At 42.2% G+C, this 27,223-nt stretch overlaps 1 long non-coding RNA gene across 1 annotated transcript in view; it reads right to left on the bottom strand.

Annotated features, from left to right (window-relative positions):
* Positions 1–3,780: 3,780 nt before the first annotated feature.
* The window catches only part of LOC125183524 (uncharacterized), a 35,724-nt gene continuing 12,281 nt past the window's right edge, over positions 3,781–27,223 (bottom strand). Inside the window, exons 3-4 of the long non-coding RNA XR_007165677.2 lie at positions 5,951–6,086; positions 3,781–4,984 (exon numbers count right to left, since the gene is read on the bottom strand). This is a non-coding gene — a long non-coding RNA (uncharacterized lncRNA). The remainder of the gene's footprint in view (positions 4,985–5,950; positions 6,087–27,223) is intronic.

Genomic DNA, 27,223 nt, shown 5'->3' with positions numbered 1-27,223 from the left:
GATCACGGGGCCGGCCCGGCGCGGCTTGGGCGGCCCCGCCGCCAGCACCCCCCGGCGGCGGCTGGGGGCGCGGGGCCGAGGGCAGGGCCCGGCTGCGGGGTGCCCCCGGGCTCCTCCTCGGGCAGGCCGGCTGCTCGCCCTCTGCTCCCGGGGGCTGGGGGGGTCTGGGGGCGGCCGGGGGCTTCCCTCCCGCCGGGGTGTGGGTGTGTGGTGCTGGGGGACGGCGAGGTGCGAGGGGAGCCCTGCACACCCCACACGCGTTTGTTTACGCTCGGAGCGTGGCCGAGGGTCAAGGGACGCGGCGCGCGAGGAGAGGTTTGAAGGGTCGTGGCTGTTTTTACCCCGAGATACGGCTGCGTCTTGCCTGAAAAATCGGTCTCGAGTTGAGTAGAGAAACTGAAATTTTAGGCGCGTGGCCCTCCGCTCGGCGTGCAGGCCCTGGGGGCGACGGGGAGCTGCTGCGCTGGGCAACGTGAGGAGTTGTAGGGGCGTGAAGAGCCCACACGACCTCACCGTCACTGTTTGACCGGAGCACGTAGCGCAGGAGCCAGGCTCAGGCTGAACACAAACCTTGCGGTTTTCATTTGGGTGCCCCCATTTGCCCTCTGGAGATCACTGACTGGAGCCATCAGGCATCGTGCGCCTACCATCCGTACTCAGAGCAAGACAGCATCTATCCCCCCTTCGCTGTGCAGCACGGAGAGCCGCGCAGTGGGAACACCGAGAAGCACATTATACCTCCTGTCCCGCAGCTCCAGGACCTCACCGAGGAGCAACCTCATGGCCCACAGCCTTCAGAAGGCTCCTTCCTTCGCCTGCCTTCAGGCGCCAAGGAGCAGCTCTCCTCCAGAACAGGGCAGGCTGTGAGGGCGACGCCTTCTGCTGTCAGTGGATGCTGTGGAAGAATTGTCTTGGCAGCAAGGAAGGGACCCAGCAACTCACCCGAGAGGTGAGGGGATACAGGAACCCACATGCTTTTCTTGAACTGTTTTTATGTTGTGGAAGTGCCTCCCCACTCCTGAGGAATGAATCTGCTTAAGGTCCCTAATCATTACTTATAAATCAGTAATCTCTGGTCCGTGACAGTGTCGTTTGTCAGCATAGGAAAAAGGTGCCATGAAGTCTTATCCAGCATGGGGGAAAGTACGATCCTACTTGGAAAACATTATTTATTCAGCAGCATCTCCAGCGGGTCAAGGAGGCTCAGAGCCTGACATGGCTACATCACTCATACATATATGGTCCCTGATTATAATCAATCTATTTACATTGCTAAAGTTTAAATGAAAACCAAGACAAGTGCAGGGTTCTGGCTGCAAACTGCGATGGACACTGGTATTAAACTTAAGATTTAAAATAGCCAAAGTTTGTGTTTTTCATGAACTGGAGATTTTACCATTTGTCCTCATCTGAACATCTGCTCCTGCCTGAACATCTTGTCTTGCCAGTTAAGTAGGAAAAGGCAGTCTTAAGTGCTAAAGGAACTTTTAGTACCGTATCTGTAGATGTGCGCATCACAAACCATTCCTACAGAAGACACTTTGTCATGAGATTCATCACCATTTCTTCTGGAGGGTGAGATTTACACACACCAGGTACAACAAGTTATTAGAATCATTTGTCACGGAGCGTTGCCAGTAAGCTGGCGAGGAAGATATGTGTTTTCAATCATTTTGCTATTTAAGATGCACATACTAAAACACCGATTTTTAGGCCTTTAGCAATATTTGATCAGTCCTGCCTCAGAGAAAAAAGAAAAAAAAAAAACTTCCCTTTTCAACTCTGCTCATCTGTCCGACATGTACAGAAACAAGATAACACCGGTGAAAAAGAAATCATTTAACTGTAGCCTTGGCAGTTCTGTAATGAACGATATCAAGACCTGGAGACATTGCCAGACTTTTGGCCCCAGAAGTGATGATTTAATGCAAAGGAACTAGTAAAACTTCTTAACCTCATCTGAGGGGCGCATGCCTGCAAATTCATATAATAGTGCCAGCATCATGCTTATTCTAGTATCCTGTACAAATTTAATTACTGATAAAAATGTGGCTATCAGACACTAAACTATAAGAGCTGTGCTAGGAAGATGGAGGTAGAAAATAATTACTTCTCCATTTCTGAGATTTCTTCTGTGACTTTTCGTTCCCTGACTGTTGTTATTGCCCCCGATTCTGTTTCACAGAATTTTCTTACATTAGTAAAGTGGTTATTCAGATGCATTTTGAATGCATTAAGTTAAAAAAACATTTCCATATACAAAATGAAGCATTTCTGATAAACCAAAGTCTCAGAAGTGGCTACTCGAAGTGGGCTTTGCTCTTGATACCTTGTTGATACCTCCTAGCGAGCTCTCACGTTTCCAAAGCAGGCATGTTCTACAAACGCATACCATACACTTTCTTTGCTAAAACTTTTTGAATATCATGCAGAAGCTTCTTTGCTATTATTATTCAATAGTGGCCTCGGCAGGCCTTATTTGTTTACTTGTTAAATGAAATAAGGATTATACTGGAATCAAAAGACACCTCTGTGACAATATTTAACTGTGAAAACTTGCTGTTGTGCACATATTAGCTATTTCCATAAAATCCTATTAAATATCAGAGTTCCACAGTTAAGCTAATATTACCCATTGAACTTTTCTAACTCAAATAGTCTTGCAGTAGAAACCTGCCAAGAAACAGACTATGTTTAAACCAGTAATTAAATGACCAGTATTTAAATAAACCAAATACCAGATTATCGCTAATATCCTAAATATTTTTTATTCCGAACATGAAAAGCTTTAATTAGCAATTATCTCATTTGAAAATTGGTTTTCTGACATCTCTGCTTGGAATTTGTTTCTTCTTTACTGCGAGTATCTCCACAATTCCAGTGATAATTTCTTAAATTGCCTGACTTGATTGTTCAGGTCACGGTCTTGCACATTCTTGTTTATTATACTTGCTTGTAATTAAGTATACATGTTTAAGTAGTCCCATTAAAGTGGGAATCTAATTCATAATTAATCCAAAGCAAAGTTTAGATATAAATAATGCATTATTGTATACAACATCTGTAAAGTGCAGGTGTGTCGTATGCACATAGGAAGAGCAGACTGTGCAAGTGGGGGGAATATGAACGGATGTGTACTGAAGACAGCAAAAAATGTAGGTAGGCAAACATAGGCTAAATTGCCAGATTTGTTTACTGGAAAACATTTGTTAACATTGCGTACTTGAAATTAATTATGTTTATAATTTTGGAAAGTTCATTATACTAGCAGTAAGTATGGTGATTTTTTTTATCGAGCAGATCAACCATTTCAGCCTTATTAATTGCAGCCTAAGGAATGTTTACTCTGTGTCCTACCTATCGTGCCAATTAGTTTGGCTAACAGTCTACTAAATTTGACAGCTGAGGATTAACAAGAGCTTAACAGTAAACCAACTTTTCCCCTACAGACTATTGAATCCAGAAGGGGTGTTTTTCCAAATCAGGATCATTCAAAAGCTCTTCTCTAAATTGCCTGTTACTAACACTACCTTCACTGTAGGGTTAGTTGGTTGCAACGGAGCCTTAAGTCACATTGTTCTGAAAGTTAGACTCTTTGTTTATATGATTAAAAAAGGTCGAGATTTTTCAAAACTGACTGACAATGTTCCTTGCCTTTTAAAATATTGAACTAGATGCTTTAATGGAAAGCTAAAAGAGCAGGCATAAAGGTCTTTCTGGAAATCAGGCTCCCTTAAGGCCTCAGTTTGCAAACTAGAAATTAAGCCTCTTTTGAAAGCCTTGACCTAGGCACTAATTTTGAGTAACTGTGTTTGGGATCTTGAATTATCTCAAGTGGAAATGAGAGTTTATCATATCCTAATAGCATGTTGTCTGTTTGCCGCTCTTGAAAGGGCTGAAAATCAAATCTTTTTTTGTTTGTTTGTTTGGTTTTAATACCACAGTTTGGAAAAACTTATTTTGTAACAGTAATATCAGAGGTTACATTGGGTAAAGCTTCTATGGAGCAAAAATTATATCTTCTTCTACAAAGAAAGACAGACAGAGTGGATAAAGCCTACTTCATGCACATTTAAACTGAGGCATGCATGTTTTAGGAAAGAGAGGGCAACAACAAATCTGCCCTTGAAGTGTTTCTGATGCACCATTAAAAACAGCACACAAACTGTGTTTGCCGTCTCCTCCCATCGTACTGTGTCCTCCGAGGAGAAGTTACAGAGTTACAGAACAGGCTGAGTGCCAGAATTCTGCAAAGCATTGGATTTCATTTTGTCCCTCCTTACGTTTGTTAGTAACTACTGGATATATACCGAGACATTTGACTTCTGGAACATAAGGCATTTCATAAGTCATCTATTCTTGTAATTTGAAGAATCTGACTTTATTATTACAGGAGCATCCAAATAAAATTGACCCCACTGAACTTTATAACTTCTTAAAACCTCAGCTTTGCTCTGGCAAACTAACCCGTGTTAATACTAATCAACATATTTCATTAAATTCTCACATAGAAAAAAGGATAAAGCTTGTAGTTTGTACCTTCAGGTTGATATGCTCTGCAAATTCTCTTCACAATAACATATTAAACGCTTCCACTGCTTTGAGGAAAACTGCATCTCTCCCTTTACAGCAGAGTATGTAAATAAAATAAGTTGATTTTTGTCAGCTGAGTTCCTTCTGAAATTTGTCCATGAAAAAAACTCTGGGTCTACACAGCCTTAGTAGGAATGGCAGTGTGTTACGCCTTTTCTTTGAAAACAAGATCTAACACATACATACCTCTGCTAATAAGCAGTTAACTGTAGGCTCATGTCGATATATCTGGTTAGAACGCTTATGACACACAATACCACAGACAGAGGAAAATATGTATAAAAGAGGAATGAAGTTCTTGCGATGAATGGCAGTCAAAATCCTCATTATCCAATTCAGCCCAGTCGTTTTTCTGAATTACAAGAAATCATACAGTACTCTCAGTATATACCTGCAAAAAGAGGTGGAAGAAGAACAGCAGTTGATTCAATGCATCCTGCACCAAGACAGAAATGGATTTTATTTCAATAATCTGACCACATAGCACACAGCACAAATCCTTTGGAACAGTTTTTTAAAGGTTACTAACATATGGTGGAACATAGTTTCTCTTGCCATTTGAGACTGGCAGACTGATTGCATCACTAGGGACAGTGGGATTTGTCTCCCGTACTAAAACATGTAATGCAGTTCCTTAACCCCATTAATTTCTTTTGGATTGCTCACATTCATGAAGTTATCATTGGATCTTGTCCGATAGAGATGGCAGCCTTGGGTACGTTGCACTAACCAGCGCAAGTCTCAACAGAAGTTAATTCCTCCATTTAATTTGTTACCTAATCTTTCAACTTCTCGTATTCATATGAGAAGTCAACAGTCATATTAGTTTTCTTTATTTTTAGCTATAAAAATGCTAACAAGTCACAGTATTTATAGATGCTTTCATATGCATATTCAAAACGTCTTTACTGGAAATAGCTTTATGGTTGAAACATCTGGTCGGAAGACCTCAACTAAGCATCATCCATTGTGCTCTTACCACAAACTGATAGAGGCACGGTAGGCAGAAAATGCTCTCCTTAATTTCTCTGAAGCATTTATAGTGTGGATAAACCGTCAATGAAAATCAGAGTCCTGGGCGTTAGTGTAACTTACTATATTCTCTGGATTTTTCAGATCCACATATATGCACAAAATCTCACTGTTCCTAAATGACATCTTTGTTTTCTGAATAAACAGCAGCTGAAGTTAAGGGGAAATTACCACTTTCCTTCTGCCAAAAAAACAGAAGGGAAATTCCCCACATCTGTTGTTTGTTATGGCAAAGTACTCCTGGAAGAAGAGTCCCCAGGAGGCGTAACCTGAAGGGGGACAATGTGTGACTAAGCAGTACCTGGAGAATTTCTAGTTCTCTCACCTTTTTGCCTGCAAGTAGAGGTATCAGCAGGTTGGGAAAGCAAAGCTGTTCCAGCTGGCAGTCCTCTTACTCATTTTCATATTAAAAAAAAAAAAAAATCCTTCCATTCTTCGTTCTTCCAATCAGCTCCTCCTCTCTGTTAGGGGATGAAAGGAGGACCTAAATGACTTGGCCACTGCCCAAGGATGGAAGGAAGAACTCCAGAAAACTTAAGAATTAGCATATAGCAATGGACTGATGAAGAAAAAATATTTTTTAAAAGTGAAAATAGCAGAGAGGAGAAAAAAAAAAAGGACAGAATGGTAAAAGCTATTAACATTTATTTGTAACAAGATTCAGGATTGCTGTTATATTTTATAGCACTATGTGGCTGAGGGACAGTGAAAATGAAAAAGAATAAACTGCGAGGTAAGGGGCAAGTTGAAACTGTGAAAGTAGAGAGGAAGATAATGCCAAGGAACTGGTAAATGGAAAGCCATGGTAGGAGAAAGGGAATAAGAACTGTTAGCCACTGAAATTGGAAAGCTGAAGAAAAGATAGAAGTGGTCAGAAGGAAATAAAAAGGGTTTATCAGATGGAAGAAAATATATTATTGTAAAGAATGTCTTGAGACTATTACAATGAAATTCAAAGAAATTGCTTAGCTGTCAAGGGTTTTGACTGTACAGGGGAAGGAGAAAACTAGACAGACCATACAAAGAAGACCAGTGCAAGAGCTACGTGTCTTCACATACAATGAGGAAGTAACAGACACAGGCTGAAGAAGAGATTTTCTCTTTCAAACTACTGATACGTTTCTGTATGCATTTTGCCTGGCAGAAGAAGATGAGGGGTCTAAATGTGCACTTCTTGACCGCTTGGTACTGGTCATTTCTGTATTTAATAAGGTCACTTTCTGGGGAAGAGGATGTCTGGTTTGTGCTGCTTTAAACATTTACACCAGCACCACCCCTTTTCTTCTTTTTCCCATAAGTTCCTGAGTTCTTCCCAACCAAGAAACAGAACACAGATTTCTGTATCTACGAAGAATAAGATCAGATTACTAATTTAGTTTTTTTCTAAATTAATGTTAATTGTATCTGCGCTACAGAGAAGATTGAAGGCTGCAGTCAAGATGAGGGCTCAGTGCTGCTGCCATCTACGTGCCACCTCCCAGTCCCGAGCTGGCCCCCAGCCATCCAGCCTGGAACGCAAGCAGCGTGATCTCCCATCTGCTTGCAGAAGACCACAGAGACATTCTCCGGGTAATTTAGGAAATGTCCGAGAGTAGAAAATGGATCCAGGACCTCCAAAATTCCTACCCCCCTTTCTAAACACTTGATCGTCTTTCTTCTGTGGAAAAATACCTTCTGGTGCATGGGTGCCTAACTTGAAGGAATTTAGGACAAAGAGCAGCGAAGAACTGAAGCGCTGTGTGTGTGCCCGAAGGATCTGCCAGCGTAGAGCAATGGGCCTCACTGATTTCTGCCATTCTGCGTCCTTGTATTTTCATTTGTTTTAATTATTTTGTGGTACCTCATACACTTTAAGCTTGTTTGAACTCTCCAGTAAAATGCACTGTAATAATACCAGCCATTTCACGTAAATGATTCTGTACAGCTGCAAAGGGTGGCGGTGTCAATAAAAGGAAAATTATGTTGATTAATCTTCATTAAGTGCAGCATTTTAACATAAGACAGGCAATGAAATTCAGTGACTGATTTACTTAACTTCATATCTTTTAAAGCCTCACAAAAGCTCCCTGGGTATTTAGAAATGCAGGTGTGTTTATCCCAACTCCTTCCAACGAAGTTCAGCTCTTTTTTTTTTCTGACCAATTATCCCAGAACTTCAGTTTTGCTGATTTCATTTGTTACTTCAGACTGAGGAGGTACTACATAAAAAGTTTAAATATTGTTCAATGTGAAAAACAGTTTCTCTGGCTTTTTTTTTTTTCGTCCTGTATAGCTTGTTGAATTATTAATAATGCTTTGCTTCACAATGTTTATCAGCATGGTCTCTGGATGATGGTTATGCACTCACACACATGTTCATGACTATTTTCTTTGTTTCCACATTCTCTGGTGACTATCCTTTGTGTTTTGTTTTTTGTTTGTTTATTTGTTTGTTTTTTCCAGTAAAATTCAAAGCTGCGTTTTGGAAAAAAAATAGATGAAGTTTACATGAAGCAGATGAAATTGATGTTTCCAGCAAGACAAAGTATGTGAGAAGACCAAGGAAAGCTGAAGAACAATACACAGTATTGTTCCCCAGTAACCAGCCATAGGAAACACCTTCCAAATACTGGTTGTAAATGCAAACATCAGTTGCCCAAGAAAAAGAGAAAAATTGGCCAGAAAAACAGTAGGTTCCATAAATGGAGACTTTATTTGAATTTCTGTTTTATTGGAGTAAATTTGAAATTTTAATATGTGGATGACTTACAAATCCAGTGGGAACTCAAAATGAATTCAGCAAAGAAATCTTTACTCTAAGGCATTACGGTTGTTTCATCATATGTGAACTAATTTTCATGAGGTTGTCTAGTAAATTTTTAAATTTAATCAGAAGTAACCTAAAATATATAAAGTGCATAGTAATCCTCTCTTCTCCTTGTAGACAAAGGACTGACCTTTCAGTTCACTAGCACAAATTTCTCTAAAATGCCTGCCAGGCAAAACAAAGATTCCATCTTGATTTTACACGCTAATACAACAGTTTGAACATTAGAAATCCACCAAAGCAATTAAAACATGCTATTCTACATACAGAGCTGCTGTTCACATGCAGACTATAATTAGCTATAGTCCCCCTTGTGCCTTACCTTAGCCTAAAGGAGCTGTGCTAGATAAGTTGATATATGGGTTCCTTGGTTGTCAGGCTGGCAGAAAGTCAGTATAACACAAAGAGGAGGACAGTTATTCCCAGAGAAGCAAGAAGTACTGGGCAGCAGCTTGACATTACATCCTTTGCATCTTGCGAGCTATAGCTTAATTAAAGCTTACAGAAATTATCTGAACATCTGCATTTTGTGCTGTTACCTAGGGCTCTCAGGGTATTCTTCATTGTGTTGGCAACTAAAAAGAATTGCAGATTTTATTTTATTTTTTTTTTCTTGCAAAAAGAAGTTGAGAAATTCAACACAAAGACTCTCTATTCATGTACATGAGGATGAAGTTAGGTTGGGTACACCAACAAAGGGTGTGACCTGCAAGACTGCAGCTACATGGGCCACCCTTGAAGGGAACTCCGCTTGATTTATGTTGACATGCTTGGGCTCACATTATAGTCATGTTGGTCAGTAGATACAGAGGTTTGCTTGTGTTCAGATTTGTTCTTTTTTGTATGGGGCCAAGAGCAAGCAGCTACACAGAACCTTCAGGGACTGCAGTCCGTGGACTCGGAACCCTCCAGAGGGGAGAAGTGCTACGGATCAGGAGGGAAAGAGGGTACTGCATCCTTCAGGCAAATTGGTTTCGAAACCATACTCATTTTTGTATGACCCCACTCTTTGTGTGGTAATGTACAAAATAGCCCTACACTGCAAAATGAGTGCCCAAGAACCCCATAGCTCGGAGTTGCTAACAAGGTAACCATGATCTCAGCCAACTCCCCTCACTTTCCAGGCCTATTCCACATTTCAAATACCTAATGACATTTCCTTTCCATTCTCTGGTATTGCTGTCTTTATGTAGTAATAGCATGCTCTACAGCAATGCCAATCATTAATGACAAACTACGCTCCTTAAATAAATGAATATCTTGTAATTTGATACTGTCCTTTTTAATTTTGTTTCACCTTTCCAGGACTCTTGCAGACTACAGACATTTGCAACAGATCTTCTTTGCACTTTAGGGCCTTATCTTACAAAACACAAAATGTTCTGGCCCTGATCCAGGAAAGCACTTAGATACATGTTGACATTTAAGTAGATGAGTGGCCTTCGTGAGGTCAATTGGGCTACTTATTTGTGTAAAGCTAAACCTGTCCTGAAATATTTTGTTCAATGGACTCAGACTGTTCAGCACTTTGAATGACTGAACCCTTCGTAAGATCGTACACAATTATTGTAATTATTGCACAAATGCTTTATGCAATAATAACTGCTCTCCAAATGATTAGAAATGTGCACACTTATAGTTAACAATTACTGTATCTAATTTCAGTCCAACCCCATGGAAAAGGTATGAGATTATTTCCAATACATATGAGGTATTTCTAATTGCCACTGTGAATTTCTGTAGTGCCAAGGGGTGTTCAGATGGAAAGGATTAGGACGTACTTCAGTCTGAGAGTGACCTCAAACCTGCCCCAGTGAGCACAGCTGTCTCCCTCAACACTATGCAACATATGAACATTAAATCCCTAGTTTGTACTAGGGACGGACACATCCTTGCAGGTGCTAGTTCCTGCGTCTTCCTGGGGGAGCATTTTTAAACCAAGGCAGATGGCCAGACCCCAAACTTGCAAGCATTTTTGACTGAAAAAAGAACACTGAGATACCTCAGCGCTACGTTGCTGGCTTATCATGAGCAGTGTGGCAGCTGAATGCTGATTCTTTGCCCTACAATCCAGCAAGTCAATTATTCAACGTGAGACAGCTCAGAGTTAATTTTTATTCTTCCTCTAAAGAAGCTGAATGGTTGTCTGCCCTCATTACTGATTTATTCTTCCTGTGTAACATCATAAACAGAAATTCACAAGAAAGAGGTTTTGTGGTCACTTACAAGCTCTTTTTCTGAGGTACCAAGCACAGAAGGGAAAGAAGATAGAGGTTTTATGAGGCCTGATAGGAAAGTCTAGCCACGTCTGGCCCTTCCAGACCCTGTGACTTGCTGGGTGCAAGGCCTTGAGAGCTCGGTGAACCGCTCTGCTGGGAGGAATTAATCGGCTAACAAGGGACACGGTCGTGGAGGCAGAACCATTTCAGCCTGTGCTCTAAATTCAGCTCCTTTCAGACATTCATCAAATAACTTATACGAATGATTTTAGTAAAAAAAAAAAATTCCAAGGCTTTCCATTACAGCAAAATTCCTTCTTGGTCCTGATATTTCTACGTTATCTTGTATATACATTCCTGTACACAACAGGAAATATTGATCAGTGAGATCCTAATTGAGATTTTCCAGTGCTTGTTTACATATATATTTTTATGATATTCAAGTTGTTCTGGAAAAGCAAACGCACCGACTTGGGGGGTATCGTCCTCTTCGTGGGTTCCTCATGCCACACCTGAATTCCCTGCCACCAGCTGAATGCCACAGGAGGTTATTACAAAGGGGTTAAGCTCTGACCTTAATTAGTCCAGTACACAAAACAATCAGCGAACTAATCAATGCCTAAAGACGTGTCACTGCTTCCTTATAGCACACCACTGTTGGCAGGAAGTAAAACATTACCCCACAGGTAAAACCAGCAAAGCTTCTGCCTTCAACTAGCCGACAGAAAAACCAGAAGCTGCATTCAGCGCCACTCAGACTAACACCCCGGAATTGGAAGACGACCTCGCCTGGGCTCCGGGAACCTTTGAACTTCTCCGAGCAGGGCCGTAAACCTCGGGGCGGCCTGGCAGGAGGTCAGGGCTTCCTGCTCGCCGCGCAGCAGCGAGGGCAGCGTGCGAGGAGGCCGCCGCGTCCCACACGGCAGCAGCAGGAAGCCACGGCGGCCTCCGCCAACAGCACGTTCGCCAAGCCGGGTAAAACCCTCAAGAGCTGCTTGGCCGAGCTCGGCCAAAGGTTAGAGCGGCTCCTGAGGACTATTCTGCTCCGCCGTAATTTTTTGTGCAGAATTTCTGCTGCACATAAAACAGGAAGCTATGGCCGCACTGCAATCCAGCCACAATATCTGTATTTTCCTTTCACATTTGTTTGTTTGGCTCAGCAAATCTATTGTTTGTTAACTGCTTCTATTGTTTCCGTTGCAGTGCATAGCATTTTGGTAATCCAGGAACTGCCGGAGCATTTTGGCTTTGAAAATACCTTTGGAAAAAACATCACCAAGAGCTGCTGAGAGTATCAGTTCAAAACACTTCTGTTTGCTTTGCTACAGCCCTGTCAGCACACTGCTCTGAGGAGAACACACCTCCAGGATTCAGGAACGTACAGTACGAAGAAGGAACGTTCCTATTGCCAAAGGATGCAGATTTTAAACATGGCTTGAAAAAAAAATGAGCTTAGTCATGAAATTCTAGCACAAGAAAACAACCTGCTGGGTTTTCTGAAAGAAAACAAGCAAACCAACAAACAAAAAAGCTAGGAGAACCTTGATCCAGACTCCTCTTGAAACCCACCTGGAACAAACACCAGTTTTGTAAGTCTTCTGCTCAAGTGCATGCAGTTGAGCTTTCTCTTTCTCTTTTTCTCTCATGTTTCCAAAGTGCCTCCCTCTCACCAGTTACCAGGCAACAGAACAATATTGCTCTGCATGCGCATCCAGCAATAACTGGCATTGCACTGTATTTTTGCAGTTTCTCAGAGAAAATAAAGATGTCCTGAAATACTGTCTCGTGTGATAAATAGCTACTGCCCGGAAGACATTTAAATGCTTAAAATACTGATTCCTTTCTTCATAGAAATTCAGAGAATGAAAATAACCCTTCCCTAATAGAGGAACTCCCATCCAAAGCAAACTTATAATGCTAAAATAGACCACACTGCAGAAGAAAGCTGCTTCAGTTGTTATTTCAAACAATTAGCAGCCTTTTAGGTTCTACAGACACTCGCATAAGCCTTTATCTTAAAATCAAGGCAAAACTAAAGCAGCAGCTACATACATCAAGTTAAAGTATGTTTTACTGTTTTGGAAACTAAAATGCTGCCTTTGTGATGAAGCTGTCTTTTATTCCTCTTTTGTTTGCTGGTTTGATGTCAATAAAACCGCCAGGAAAGTTCAGCGCTTTGCCCAAGAATCACTGCTTTTGAGAGCAGCCATTAAAGGTGGGCTGGGATCCAGTCTAACCACAGAACATCGCCCAATGCAAACCCCCAGGGTGTGCAGCCCTTCTTCTGGAGTCAGGTTTCATTCAAGAAAAATCTGATTCTGGACCTTGACCCAAGCAACTCCGGGTCCTTTTTTACGTAGTTGTGATTCAGTTTCAAATTTCACGTTGTAGGTCAAGTTCACCTCGATGTACCATTAAGAAAAGAATTTGAAGGCTTTGCAGTTTTTTCACTTCCAAAACAAAAGAGAAGTCTTTAATCATAAACAAGTATTCCACCTATTCCCACCAAAACGTGCAATGTAATGAATTTTTATCTCCTAATTCTTAACTACTATACAGGTAAGCCACTTAGTCTCCAATGAAAGACAGTATCAGTGAATAGTCCTCACAGGTGTGTTACATTTGTCTTAAAACAACATCAAAAGTGAGCTTTGAAATCTCAGATACTCAATAGTCTGGTTTAATTGGTCAAATTGCATTATTTGAGTGGTTGAATTGCATCACTGTATAAGAAATTTTAATTTTAAATTATAACAGGAACTTTAATTTTTTTGTTACACTTTTCTTACACTTTTTTTTTCTTTATTTTAGATGTAAAAAATGGTCAATGTTTTAAACCTAGATAAAAATTCCCAGAATGTTTTGAATCCTGACCTTCAGGACATGCAGTGTGTCAGGATATATATGACAACAGAAAAAAATTGTTCCATTCCCAATGCTATTGATGCAAAAGCGGTATGCAAATACTTGCTAGATAACAGCAGAAAGATTTGTGGTTCACTTTCTTGGATCTGGGAAAGAGCAGTACAGCATAACGATGCATTCTCAACTTGTCTAGATAACATAAATAGCATTGCTCAGTGCATACATTTGACACTTTATTTACTCCAACAGTTATTGTGGATGAGTATTGAGTCTGTATAATAAACACCTCCGTTCTGTTTCTAGCTCTAGGAGGAGGAACCAAATCCAAACACCGGATTAACTTATTTGCAGAATGGCTGGAGCATTAGCTGGCTATTGCCTGTAGTGGAAATGTTATGCCTTGGTCAAAAGAAAGACTCCAGTCTGCACTGAAATATAAATAGCAATCACAAGAAATAACACCTCAAGGCGTGACCTGGCTTGTAGTTAACGGCCATTTCTTGTACGCCAGTCCTTTCCCACATACAGCTTCTTCTAACTGAACAAAAAATATCCTCGGCTTATTTTACAATTCGTAAAATCCAGTACAGTCAGGAGGACTTACTGAACCTTATATAAAATCCCCGAGCAGCAGGCAACAGCAGATTTTCTCTGCAGAAGAAAGCAAACAATTAAATCAGATGGGATGAGAGTGAGTGAAAAGAGTAAGTGCCTACAGAAATCAGCTAGATCCCTCGTGTGCTCATTCTAACAGTTGGATTTTTTCATAGAAATAGAATTTGGGGGGGGGGGGGGGAATGTTCAGGTCAGGCAGCAGAAGGGAAATGGTGACATCTGGACTCCCCTGAAGCAAGCTTTCACTTTTTGTCTTATCAAAGATATAACTGAGTGGTCCTACTAAATGGTAGGGGAGTGAAAAAAAAAAAAAAAGAAAAAAAAACATTTAAAAATGAGCATTTTTTTATATATTGCCAATGCATATCGAGTCCCTTTTCACATATACAGGCACACAAGTTGCAATCCAATTAGTTTAAGCTAAGCAAATGAAAAAATAGATTGTGCTATAGCCTAAAAAACAATCAATAGCCACTGTAAGGATCAATGGTCTAAAAAACTATTGACTGCTCATGTCACAACCTGTACTTTCCATTCCACACTAAATACAATTGTAGATCAATATTTGCCAGATGTCCATTTGGAAGCAAAGCATTCTGGCTGTGGTCTCTGTCCTTAACCTTGCAAAAAATATCGGTCTTTACATTTCGTTTAAACACCCCCTGGTGTGCTGTCGGATTCCACTAACAGCATCTCCCAGAAGCCTCGTTATCTTCCTTTTCTAAGCCTAGCAAGGGAGGAACTTTCTGTGGCTTTCATTAGTCTGCCCCACACCGTCCAAGCCAGGCTTCATCGTTCTGACGGCAGAGATGTGTTTATTCAGGTAAAAAGGGGATGAGAAGAAAGCATCCAATCTATTTGTGAGGGGAGGTTTCTTATCTGTAGATAGAGTTGACTATCAAGTCTCAACCCTTTGTCAAGCAAGCGTGCTGCTCCTGCTTACAGATACGGTTGATGGATCTCCTGAACGCAATCTCCCCCTTTTTAAAAAAGGCTGAACAATACAAAAGCTCCTCGGCTATCAAACCCCGGTCCCTCTGTTGCGCAAGCTGCCACTCCCCCAAATAGATGCCAGGCACTGAATTTGTTGCGCGTGGAAATGTTCCCATTTCGCAGTTGTAGGTGGCACAGGCACTTACTTGAGCACCCTGAGCTCAAGGAGCTGCAGCACGGACGGAGGCTGCACCGGTGTGGCAGAGGGGGAGCGACCCCGCTGGTGGGATTTCTCTCCTCTGAGTCCTGCGGTGACAATGGGCAAGTGCTGTGGCACCGAAGGAGTAGCTGGATCTTGTGTTGTCAGAGAGGGAGAGAAGGTTTAAACAGGCAATTTTTAGAGACTGTCAAAACTGAAAAGTGTAAACATTGTTAACATTTCTTTAAAATCCTGGCAGGGAATGAAAGCCGCCTGGATGCACGCCATCCTACAGTTGCAGAAAAGTTTAGCAAACCATATGCTGCCCTAGAAGACAGGTCCTAGCCAGCTCCTCCCTGAGAGCGTTGGAGAGAGAAGCAGCGAGCAGGCCTTGGAGCGCCGCTGCCATTTCCCCATCCAGCACCGCCGCGCTTCCTGTTTCTGCAAGAGGGCTTGAGAGATGTGCTGCACCAGGTCCTAGAGACGGTGGGCAGAGCTCGCGTTGGCAGGAGAAAGCACGGATGCTCCTCTTTCCAACTGCACACGTCTCCTTTTTCCAGCTACACGCACGTGGTAGGTATTCACTTACCCTTCTGATGTACCTGCAGGTTGTTAAACAGAGTCTAAGTTCCCTTTGCATTTGCTTTTGCACAAGATGGCTCTGTAGAGAATGGTTCCCCTTTATCAGTATAATTCTGCAGTAATTTGCCTGGCATCCTCAGTTCTACATCGGTGCGAAATGGGTGTAAGCAATTTCGCAGCCAGATATTAGGATTTTTCACAAGTCTTCTGTAGCTTGGAAAAAAACACTGATTTAATGATTGCAGTGTAGATGCTTTTAACGTGCTGTCAATGACGGCAATTTAACATGACTTCAAAAATTCAAACATCGGTTGCTTACATTTTGCTCATCCTAGCAGCCCTGATGAATTTCTGTGTAACAACTGTAACTGAAGCCGAATTTGGCCCAGTGATGCAAGATGTCATTAGCATTTCAAAACAGGCAACATTTTGCAATAATGGCAAATATCCCATAACCCTCATAAATTACATATCCTTGCAGAGACTTCTGTTTGGTCACACAAAAGGCTCATTTTTTCTCTAAAATCCAAAGGGCTAAATCAGGATCTTTCCCCCTCCGGATCGGAGGTTCCTGCATGCCAACCATCTCAGCGTTAATTAATTGTACGCTTCTCAACCCCGTATGTTCTCAGTCCCATAAATTACTCTGGCCCTTTTGGCCTGACGTTAATTACAGTGCTGCACAGTTCACACTGACCCACTTTGTCCTGGACTCAAACTCTCCCTTGCGGTGACTGCTGCGATCACACATATCGGTCCTTTTCCTATGGTTCACACCAGCTTCTCCCGGCTTTAACTTCCGTAACCTGTAATGCAACTATCTGCTCCATCATCCCTTATCATCCTATCTCGTTCTTACAGACGTTCAGAGCTTCCCTCGTAGATTAATGTCTTTTCCTAGAGGTTAATGGAGGACTTGGTTCGAGCGCTGCGGTCACACCTACAGATTGGCAATTTTACGACTACTGGTTATAATCTAGGTTTCTACTGTACTGGGGAAAATGTGAAGATCCCAGCAGTGACTTACTTTGACATAGTGGGCACGGTTGCCTAGCTGGGCAAAAGAGCAACCACGCTGCCAGCTCCTGGGTGAATTTTCTTGCCCTGTGGCTCTGCAGCATCTGTATCAGGCTGGGGACGCTGCCAGTGGGAGGCTGGTGCAGCCCTCGGGGATGAGCACTGCTGGCAAATGCCCTGGGGGCCTCGCTGGCTTCCCTCGAGGCTTCCTCCCAGCTGCGGGCTGCTGGTGCTGTGTGGAGAAGCCACAGCCTCGGAGGGAAACGGCAGGGAGATAGCGAGCGGCCTCGGGAAGGCTGCAGCGGCAGGAGCGCTGCAGAGCATCGCACTGAGAAAAAGAGAACGATGAGACACAGGCAAAAAGAAATCCTCTTTCTTTCTAGTTAAGTGCTGTGTTCTTCCTCCTGCCTCCCGTTCAAATTTTTAGGATAAATAGCTCCCATTAGAGGATGACAGCACTCCGTCAGTGCTCCTGAAAAAGCAGAGCCCGTCACCCTCGTCCGGATGGGCCCACGGGGCTTCTGGAGCTCTGGCTCTGCATTTCGGTCATGGCCACGGTAAGGCTGTCCTGGCCACAGCCAGACCACCCCAAGGACAGCAGGGCCAAGCCTGCTGACTCAGGGGACGCTTCATTTCCCCACAGCTGCAGGGAGAGGTTTAGGCTGGCTTATTTTGCGTCTCACATCTGCTAGGGAGCCTGGCACTGTGCACTGCCCCTGCGCAGTGAGGAGCAGGAATAGACTCGACATAAAGAGCTGCATTTCCCTCGGTGTCACAACTGCTGGCCTCTTCTCTGTGGCAGGGCAAGAGGCAGAGAGAGTGAACAGCAGGATGGATACAGACAAAGGATGCAGGCTTGGGGATAACCCCAGAGTTCAAGGGAAGGATTATTTCCCATCAGAGGAGTAAGATCATGGCTTAGCAGAGGGCACCACGAAGCGACAGTGTCCATGCAGGAGGGGAACCTGCTCAGCATTTGCATTTTCATATTAGAGAAATCTAATATGCCCTTTATAAATGTCCATAGCAGATCTTTCTATTACTCCAGCCAGTAATTACTCTTATGATCAGCTTCACAAGCAGAAGCCTAAATTCCAGCAGGATGTCCCCAGCCATTTACAAAAGAGCCTACCTAGGATCTTCTTTACATGATTACAGGACCACAGAAATTTCAAGATGCATTTTTTTTGGAACCATAGTGTCAAGAAGCTGAGAATCTTAGCTATCACAGTGAGCTGATACTATCACTTCAGACAGCTGTGTTTCAAGAAAAAATACTAGCAACGTGATCCAAACAAGGATGGCTTGGAGAAGCCTCAGCAAACCAGCAAGAACATGATGCAGAATGCTGCAGAAACCTTCAACATATTTTATTAATTAGATTAGGAGGAGCTGGAGCTTTAGTTAAAACATGCAAACATTTACTGTGTTATGTATCCTGATGATGTTAACATGGCATTAAATTACAGTTATGTATGTATAAAAGCTTTTTCATTGAGCAATGAAAACCAGTATTTTGCTAGTGAACTTCTGAACCTCTATTATTTCAAAACATATTAACTTTGTTGGTAAAGGCAGAGAGACAAAGTTATGAGAGGGTAGACACTGAGAGTCTGGAAATTCTTGCTTCGTGGGGCATTCTGAGGACAAAACAGTCATGAGAAATCTCCGCCATCTCCCCAGCAATTTGTGCTCTAAAGCCAACCAGGAAACAGTCCCAGCCAGTATTCAAACAGATGCCAAGAACAAATATGCTCAGTTAAAGAAAGCATGTTAATAATGCCTTAATCCTCAATAGGTGCAATCAATACATGAGCAAGCCAACAAATATATGGCTGGAGATGTCACCGTAAAACACCAGAAATAATTGAACTATCAAAATCTACCCTGTAAGTAATGTCCTGTGCTTCTGTAATGTGGTAAAGCTATTTTGTTTGTCTATGTTTCAAGAAAATTATTGTGTCACCAGTAAGTTTGGATTTGAATAAGAAGACAGAGAGAAACCACGCTATTCCTTTTATTTTGGTTGAGATAGAAAACACTCCTACAGCGGGAAATGACTCTGCAACACTGGCAAAGTCAGGGTGAGTCTTTCCCCTGAGTATAGTGAGTACAGTGAGCTTTACAAAAGCCTTAAATATATTAACACTTGCAAAACAGTTGTGAGGTGGCAACATCACTACACATCCCGATGCTGGAGGATGTCCCTGATATCACCTGATACAGTATAACCTAGTAATTTATTACAGAATGAAATATTCAGCACCCTTTCCCCATTTGTAATGGGAATAATGAAAGATTTCAAAAGTGTATTTGAAAAGTTGTTTCAAATCTGTTAATGAACAGCACTTTTTAACAGATAAGCGCTATGATCAATTAGTTTTTCATCCTTTCTACTGTCTTTCTTGTATAGCATTTCTCTTTGTTACCTTCCTCTTTTCTCCCATGTCATCTTCCATGGAATATATCAGAAGAGCACGTAAGGTGGTGGAGCGCTGAAGGAGGTCTGTCCAGCCTGACCGCAGGCATGAAAGGACAGAAAATCAACACAATGATCTATGCATCAAGCCCATGCTCTCTGTTTGGGTTATGCCCAGCAAAAATGCCTGTTCTTCGCTTTTAAGTCTTAGTGCTCTTTCCCTATTCTTTTCTTCTTCTCCAGTGAGCCGAAATAACGTGTAGCACTAGAGCCATGTGACTCATTTCCTCATCAGTTGAGAGACTTTGTTTGATATCTTGATGACATAATTTTAAAATATAGTAATAAATTCTAGCATAACTTTAAAATTTACCACAGGCCACAAAGAGAAGCAGTGCATTTTACTCCTACTGCTCTTATCTGCCTTTCCTGCTCCCTTGCTTATTTTTAAATGCCTCCCACACGTCCTGACCCCATGCTCTCCCGCCCTCCAGCCTCAGTCTTTTCCACCTTTATTTTCCCACTATTTTTGCTTTCTTGATTTTTCTTTTGCCATCCAGGATCTTCACCTCTACTGCCACAGTATATGAAATCTTTCCTTCCGTACCTCCCCACCTTCCCTACCTCCATTCAAGTACCAGAAATGCCGTAAATGTCTGCCTGCATCTTTCCCACCCACCCGTAACCCTTCTCAGAATTTCTCCCTGTCTGTCCGCTGTTCTTCAGAAAGCTTTCTGTACATGCTGCCTACCCTGCAATCTTCTTCTATTATGCCTCCTGCTATTCATTCAAACTCTTGAAGCCCATCCAGTTTCTGCTCTATACTCTGGCTCCTTTTGCTGCCAGAAAACGGTCTAGTTCTCATATTTCTGGGCAAGGAAAAAATCTCCATTTCCTATCTCACTTCCTGGATACCATTTCACCATGAAATATCTCCGTCCTTTATATACAGCTCCTCTTTCTCCCCAGTCCTGGCAGATCTTAAATTTCTGCCTTGCTTTCTGCCCTTTAGAGGTTCAGGTATCACAGCATCATTTATCTATGATGTCTATCTGCCTCTTTTATGTATGACTAATCTGATCTCAAATATAGATAATCACAATGCCTCCGGCAACTTAGCCCTAACTCTTGCCAGAGGATGAACCTGTTAAGAGACAGTTCTTTCTACAGAAATTATGTACAGGTCAAGTTTCATTGTGGAATAAGGAATGGCATTTTCACCTCTATGGAAATCACTGACTCTGGATGGTACGCCTGAAAATCCCATTTAATAGAGTCTGGATGTCTGTGGGGTTTTGCATTTAAACCAACGATAAAGATTTTCGTTAATATGTTGGCCAGCCAAAATTCCTCCAAGAACTAATAGCTGTCTTCCCGGAATATCTTGGCTTTCTTCATTTCATCACTCATCTATCAGTGCTTGTTCCTTGTAAATACCAAAGATATTTTAGGTGATAACTGTTCTTTCGGTCACTTCTTCTTAGAGCCTTGTACAAAATTGTGATCATCATTCCCTTCTGGTGTCCCAAGTCCCTAAAGCCAAAGTCAGGCTTGTCTTCTCTCCTCATAGGAATGCCCACTTTACAGGTTAGTTACTTAAACTTGGGTTCAGACAGTTAATCCTCCATTGGATTTTTTTCTTTGAGATGGCAGAAGTCATATCTGGCCTAGCTGTCTGCTGCTGCTTTGGAATAAACAATTGCAGTGGTGTTTGCTTCAACTCTCTAATAAAGCAGCTGTATTCCTAGATATAGTATAACCTTTCATATTCAAGGAAAAAAAGAGCATTTCACTTGGGCTTACTGTTAACTCCTCTAGTCTAGACTTCAAAGTGAGACTGTATTTATGAGATTCAGTGAGCACCAGTCCTGAGGGCTCTTAGTCTGAAAGTCACTGCAAAAATAACTGAAAGGCAAAAAGTTCAAAATCTTCCCTTCCTCTCGGAACAAAGTTATGATTTATAATCAGCAAGCAGCCTAAAACAAACTAAAAAAAAATCAAAAAGAAAATCAGTGATTACAAAGTCCAGTCACATCATATCTAATGTATTTGGGCCCAGGATGTTACTTCTCAGTGAAGGCAAATTCTGCATTTTTCCCTAACCATTGCTGACGAGATCTTATCCAAGCTGCCTTCATTATGGACAGATGTTAATCTCAACTTCTTAGAAATAGGCCCCTAACAGTAACCACGGATGAACCCTCCATTATATTTCAGCACTGCCAATTCTATAGTTAGAATGGAAATCCTAAGATTAAACCTGCCCATCATTCGTACCCATGATAACCACTGCTCCTCGTTGCTCAGGATCCCCTCCTTTACGTCCGGGCAAACCTCTTGTAGCTCACAAAAACCAGAAAGGTCTCCAAATCAATCTGCTTGGAGAACTCCTGTCCTTCATCTCCTGTAAGAAGAGGGAAGTAGCAATGTTGCTGGATTGCCTCTATGGCACGCACGTTTCTCAGATGAAGCAACCCTCCCTGTGCCAGTGACTCTGTCAGGGGGCCAGCTACTGCCACCACTTTACAGCACAAAGTGTTTGCACTGCATTAAAGAGCGTGACCAAGTATTTTCATTACTGTCTATATGGTACGTAGTGTGCTGCTGCCAGCTTGTAAATGCTAAATGTTAAACAGTAGTTTTGATGATATTTTATTGTTGGAAGAACAGCCTGCTCTTCTTGGAAACGCTTCCACCCTCCCTCCCCTCCAAGACACCCATAAATGGTTTCGGCCTTTTCAGCATGGGGATTTCAAAGTGCCCTTTCAATTAAAAACCATTTTTACTAGCTTGGATGATACTCTGGTTACAATTTGGTTTTACAGTTCTATTTTGAGGAATATGGTAATCTGAAACTATAAGGGAGAGAATACCACTGCTTCTTAGAGCAGACTGAGATGAAGCGCATTCCAGGGTTAAATGGGCCTTGGTTAATACTTGCAGTAATTTTGCCTATAATTATTCTCAATGCCTGAGAAATGTCTGCGTATCTGGGAAGAACACGGTTTTGTGGTTGATCAGAGTTTCTGAAGTTCTGCTTGTTCCATTGTGTTACGTCTGGGACTTTGCTAAAAAAAGGGAAAATATGGCTGAAATTGGACAGTTCAGAATATATGGTTGGTGCAGATTCTGACAAGTAACATTTGTGTTGTGCAGCTAGAAAGAAAAAAGGTAGCTGGAATTCTTCCAGACATGCTATCCTTATGCACATGCAGATATCCATCTCTCCTTCTGCACCAAGCACAGGTGTGCGGTGTGCATTATGCCCGCTCACGTGCAGAATCCCAAGAAATTACAGTGACCTTGAAAGAGGGGAGGCAGAACATTTGATGAAAGTGCATATGGGCAGTGTATCCTGAAGACCATTATTTACAGAGTGGATCTGTGCACAGACTGTTACACTTACTGTGGGCCACAGACAGACAAAAGAAGTAAAGATCTCATCCTTTTCTAATTGAAGGACGCAGGTCCTTGTCCCTAGAACTGTAAGGTCTGTGAAAAAAATAAAAGCAAGTTAATGTTCTGATTCCAATGAAAATCTGATTTAGCACAGGTAGAACTGTCCGAGAAAACAGCTGTACCAACAGAATCATTTCTAAAGAACTTAATTTCTTCCTCTGTTCCCTTCTCAGCTGCCCAGGGCACCAGCCCTTAAAAAGACAGCAGATGCTGAGGGGTACAAACATGGTTCCAACAGGCTGCTAGGGTCATGTCCCACATGGGATCATATCCCTTTCCGGTGGGAAAACCCTGTGTCGTCAACAGATTTACATGGCTGAAAAACAGCTTGGTCAGGAGAGCCTCTTCCAAAACAGAATTGAAAAAAAAAATAATAACGATCCATTTCTGCAGCTTCCAAATGTTTGCTTTGCATGACTTCATGTAATTTGTGCTAGGTTCTGCCAAGCTTTTTGAGATGTGCTAAGAGAAGAAGGAAAACAATAGATGAGGAATGTTTTCAGGGCTGAGCAGTGGTAGCGGATGGATGGCACTGAAAGGCTGCTCAAAAAATGGTCAGTGGGCTGAGATGAGGCAAGTGGGGCAGGCAGATCACAGCTATGTTGCCTGCCTGCTTACAAGGACGGCCGTCTCTGGCTGGTGCCATGCCCGGCTTACACACGTAGCACCGTATGCATTACACAGAGACTCTAGGACAGGGTAACTTCATGTTAAGAGATTGTACAAATACACGTGAGGAAATGCTTTTTGCCTCAAATAACTTCAATCTATTGTTGCTTATAAAGAATAAAAACAAAGGGGAGGAAGAGAATAGAAGTGTAACAATTACATAGCAAGTGACCATGGCACGGTCTGACTTTGATGTTGTTTGTGCTGGAACAAACCTGGAGTGCGTCCACTTCAGCCAGAAGTCCTACACCAGGCTGAAAGCTGAATCAGTCAGAAGAAAAAGAAAATAAATTCTGGGATTTCTGGGTACCAGGGAGAAAGCCACAGATGCATTTTACACACCATGAAGAGAGAAAAAGAAGTTAAAAAATTACACAGGATGGAGAAATAGGATGCTGACACTTGTCTAGGAAGCATTTGATAGCATTTATGGCACACCAATATCCCTTCTGTGAAGTGAACCTAGACGAGCTCAGGAGGGGACTTCATATAAGCAGATTGGAAAACGATCTTTTCAGTGGAAAAGTAGCTTGGTTAAATTCCATCAGGCTGGGGGGGAAAAAAGGGAAGGGAATATACTAGCACAGCAATATCCAGCACGATGAGATTGGCAGGGGGGGAATGGGGACACTGAAGGCTGCCGTTGAGCAGTGTGGGGCTCTCCCACCCTCCTCCCCCACACTTCCCACAGGCTTTCCCCCAGCAAGCCTCCCTGCAGGTCTGCCTGCCGCAGGAGGGGCAGGAAGGTTTCACCTGGGAGGACACACAGGAGGGGAAGCCCAGCAAGGGCTCCCAGGTCACACGTGCCTTCCTCCAGGCAAACAGAGCCTGTGTCAGGTGGTTGTTTAGCCCACAAGCACCTTCCACCCAGAAGACAGGGGAAAACACAACTTCTTGTACATACAGCTAAGCAGTGCCTTGTGAGTGACTCACCGGCTGAAGGGAAAGAAAAAAAATCTTATCTCTGGACGAGCTGGCTGTTCTGCAGGGTGGCACGTTGCACCACCCAAGCCCAACTGTTCGCCCTGCCTTCAGCTGCCAAGGAGCCAAGAAATTGCTTGGTGGACTAACCAAGGGCCTGGATGAGATGCAAGGCACCTCTTCTTGTCCGAGTTTCACTTTTGGTGTTGTTGTTTTTTTTTTCCCCACTTTTAATTAGGCAACAATATATTGGAAAAAATAGTCTGTATACAACAACCAGGAGCAAGCACAATGAGCGAGATGAAGCTGGAGCAATGGGACCATACAACAGAAGGCTTTAACCCCATTGATTCCTTCCCCCTGCATTGCCCAGTGTTAAAATGAATGCATGGCCAAATGAATATGAAAGACTTCAAGATGGGTATAAGGGGTAATTCTAAAATTTTAACATCCTTCTAGTACTGCCTGATCTAAGGTGGAGAGGAAAAGCAACTTCCTTTTTTGTCTGCTGCTAAAGTGAGAATCACCAAATTAGGCATATTGTTTTTGTCATTTTATTTAATTGTGCTGTAACTAGAAGAAATCGATAAATAGACACTGAAAAGGTAAATCTCCAGAAGAAGTTAACCAACCTACTTTGACTCACCTACAGTTACTTTTTTTTTTTGAAGAGAAAAATACCAGGATGATTTTCAAGACTTGGATATCTTGATTGAACACAATGTTTTGGCAGCATATAAAGAGCCACCACAGTGGCAGAAAGACACAAGGAAACGGCTTTCACTGGGCAGAGGTCACTGTGCAATATAATGCTTCATTATATTCTCAAGGACTCACTCGGCGTTTGAAGTGAATACAGAATCTGCACTGTATTTTCACCTCTAGATACTAAAACCAAACCCAGGTACAATGGATTTTAGAATCTGTGCAAGCATATTTACATATCTGATTTCAGTACTCTAAACGCCCATCCAAAGTTAATGTTCAGACACTTTTGCCTATGAAAGGACTGTCTTCCTAGTTGGAAACTACGCATCGGTGCCCACACCCAAAGACAGATTCTTAGACATTATGAGTAATACAAGAGCCCACTCGCACTCTGCAAGTCCCAGCACAATGCATTTCGTACCACGTAACGTTCCTTAGTTTTTCTGCAGTGGAATAATTTCATCTGCAGCACCTCTGCTTTCTGTCTGCTGGAATAACTCACCTCATTAATTCACTGAATATTTTCTAACAGCAGAACTGCCCTCACATCTCAGTATAGGAAGGATAAATAACCCTTTTAAAAACTCTGGCCAAAAACCCTGGCCAAAACTCTTATAATAATTGCAAATATTATTCCACAATTTAAAGGAAGGGTCTTTACCAAATAAGGTTGGTTGCCCCATATGCCAGAGTGAGTTTAGGTTACTTTTCCTGCTGGTCAAATAAGCCTGCACTTTGCATTCACTTGTAACTCTTTCAATTGAAGAATTATGAGAGCCTGTAGCATTTGCCTCCTAAATTAAATACTTTTTTTTTTTTTTTGCCTTTGGTATAACCTAATAGATGAAAAACATTAAAAACCTAAGGACAAACTTGATTTCGTGCCATACTCAAGTTTTAAAACACGTTTACTGTTCTGAGTGGAACTTATCTTAGTTATAGATTCAAGTTTCCTTTTTCTCTACAGATCTGAACAGCAAGCTGGCTCTCAGGATTAATCCACAGAATCAGATGAATCATGCCACTATTTATTGATTTAACAGATAAGGGTTTTATCTGATTTTGAAAATATCATTTGTGGTTGCTATTTTTATCTGCAACTATCAGCGTTTTTAAAGTGCAAAATATGTGACATGGAAGTCATCTTTATACGTATAAAGACCTGCGCCATCTACCACCCATACACCTAACCCCTTGTAATGCACAGCACTGAAATTCCAGCATTTCAGACTGCTTTCACAAACAGTAAGCGTTAAAATCTGTACATGGCAGAGTAAATGTAGCAGCCTGGTTATCTGGAGTAAAGCCTATTAAAAAAAAAAAAATAAAAACTATTGAAAGAAGCTGGAAGTAGGTACCTATTCTCAGGCAACGGACTGAGCCGTCGCCCTTCTGCGAAGACACATGTGCGTCAGTGGTGGACGAGGGCAGACGCGCGAGCCGGAGCTCCCACCCGCCACGGGCTGTAGCCTCGCAGTGCTTTTCTCACTGACTGAACACATCGTTCACAACTGTTCAGTTCAGCAAGCAAGCTTTCTGCTACCCATTAACAAATATATTCCACAGTAAGTAGGAGTTTCAAAAGTGTTTAAATTATGTAGGGGCTCTAAATCCCACCTTGCCTAGGCTTTTCCTGGTACAGGCTCTGCTTAGTTGTAATGCTTCAAAGACAGAAAAAATGACAGAGGTCTAGTTCTTCCATATTTCTTCCACAGTTTTAGTTCTCCATATGAAATTCTGAATAAAATCTGTTCCCGAGAGTTTATAGCAAAGCCTCTTCGGGATACAGTTACTCACACAACTTCCTTTCCCAAACGCAGCAATGCCAACAGATGACATTACCATAATTCAGGCCTTTGCATACTGTTCGATGTATTAGCTGATGGTATTTGAACTGCTCTGAAATGCTGCCCGAGCCTGCAGGTGCTGCCTCGAAGCATCAACACCAGCTCTGTCAGGTGGTGATAAATCCACTGCGGCTGTATTCAGGAGCATTATCTCTGGCTGTTAGGGCTGCTCTGTACTGTACTGTCTGCCTGAGACACTCCATGACAAAATACCTGAACCAATGTGCTTATCTCCCCGCTTCCTGGCATTTAAATAAGGTGCCTTTTCTCCATAATCTGCATCCTTCTGATGCAAAAAACCAATCATGTGACCATTGGCTATTTGTTGCGATAGCACTG

The sequence above is a fragment of the Anser cygnoides genome, chromosome 2, assembly GCF_040182565.1.
Source record: "Anser cygnoides isolate HZ-2024a breed goose chromosome 2, Taihu_goose_T2T_genome, whole genome shotgun sequence".
NCBI classification, from domain to species: Eukaryota; Metazoa; Chordata; class Aves; order Anseriformes; family Anatidae; genus Anser; species Anser cygnoides.
Note: the sequence above shows the minus strand (reverse complement) of the source record. Positions and strands in the feature narration are given on the sequence as shown.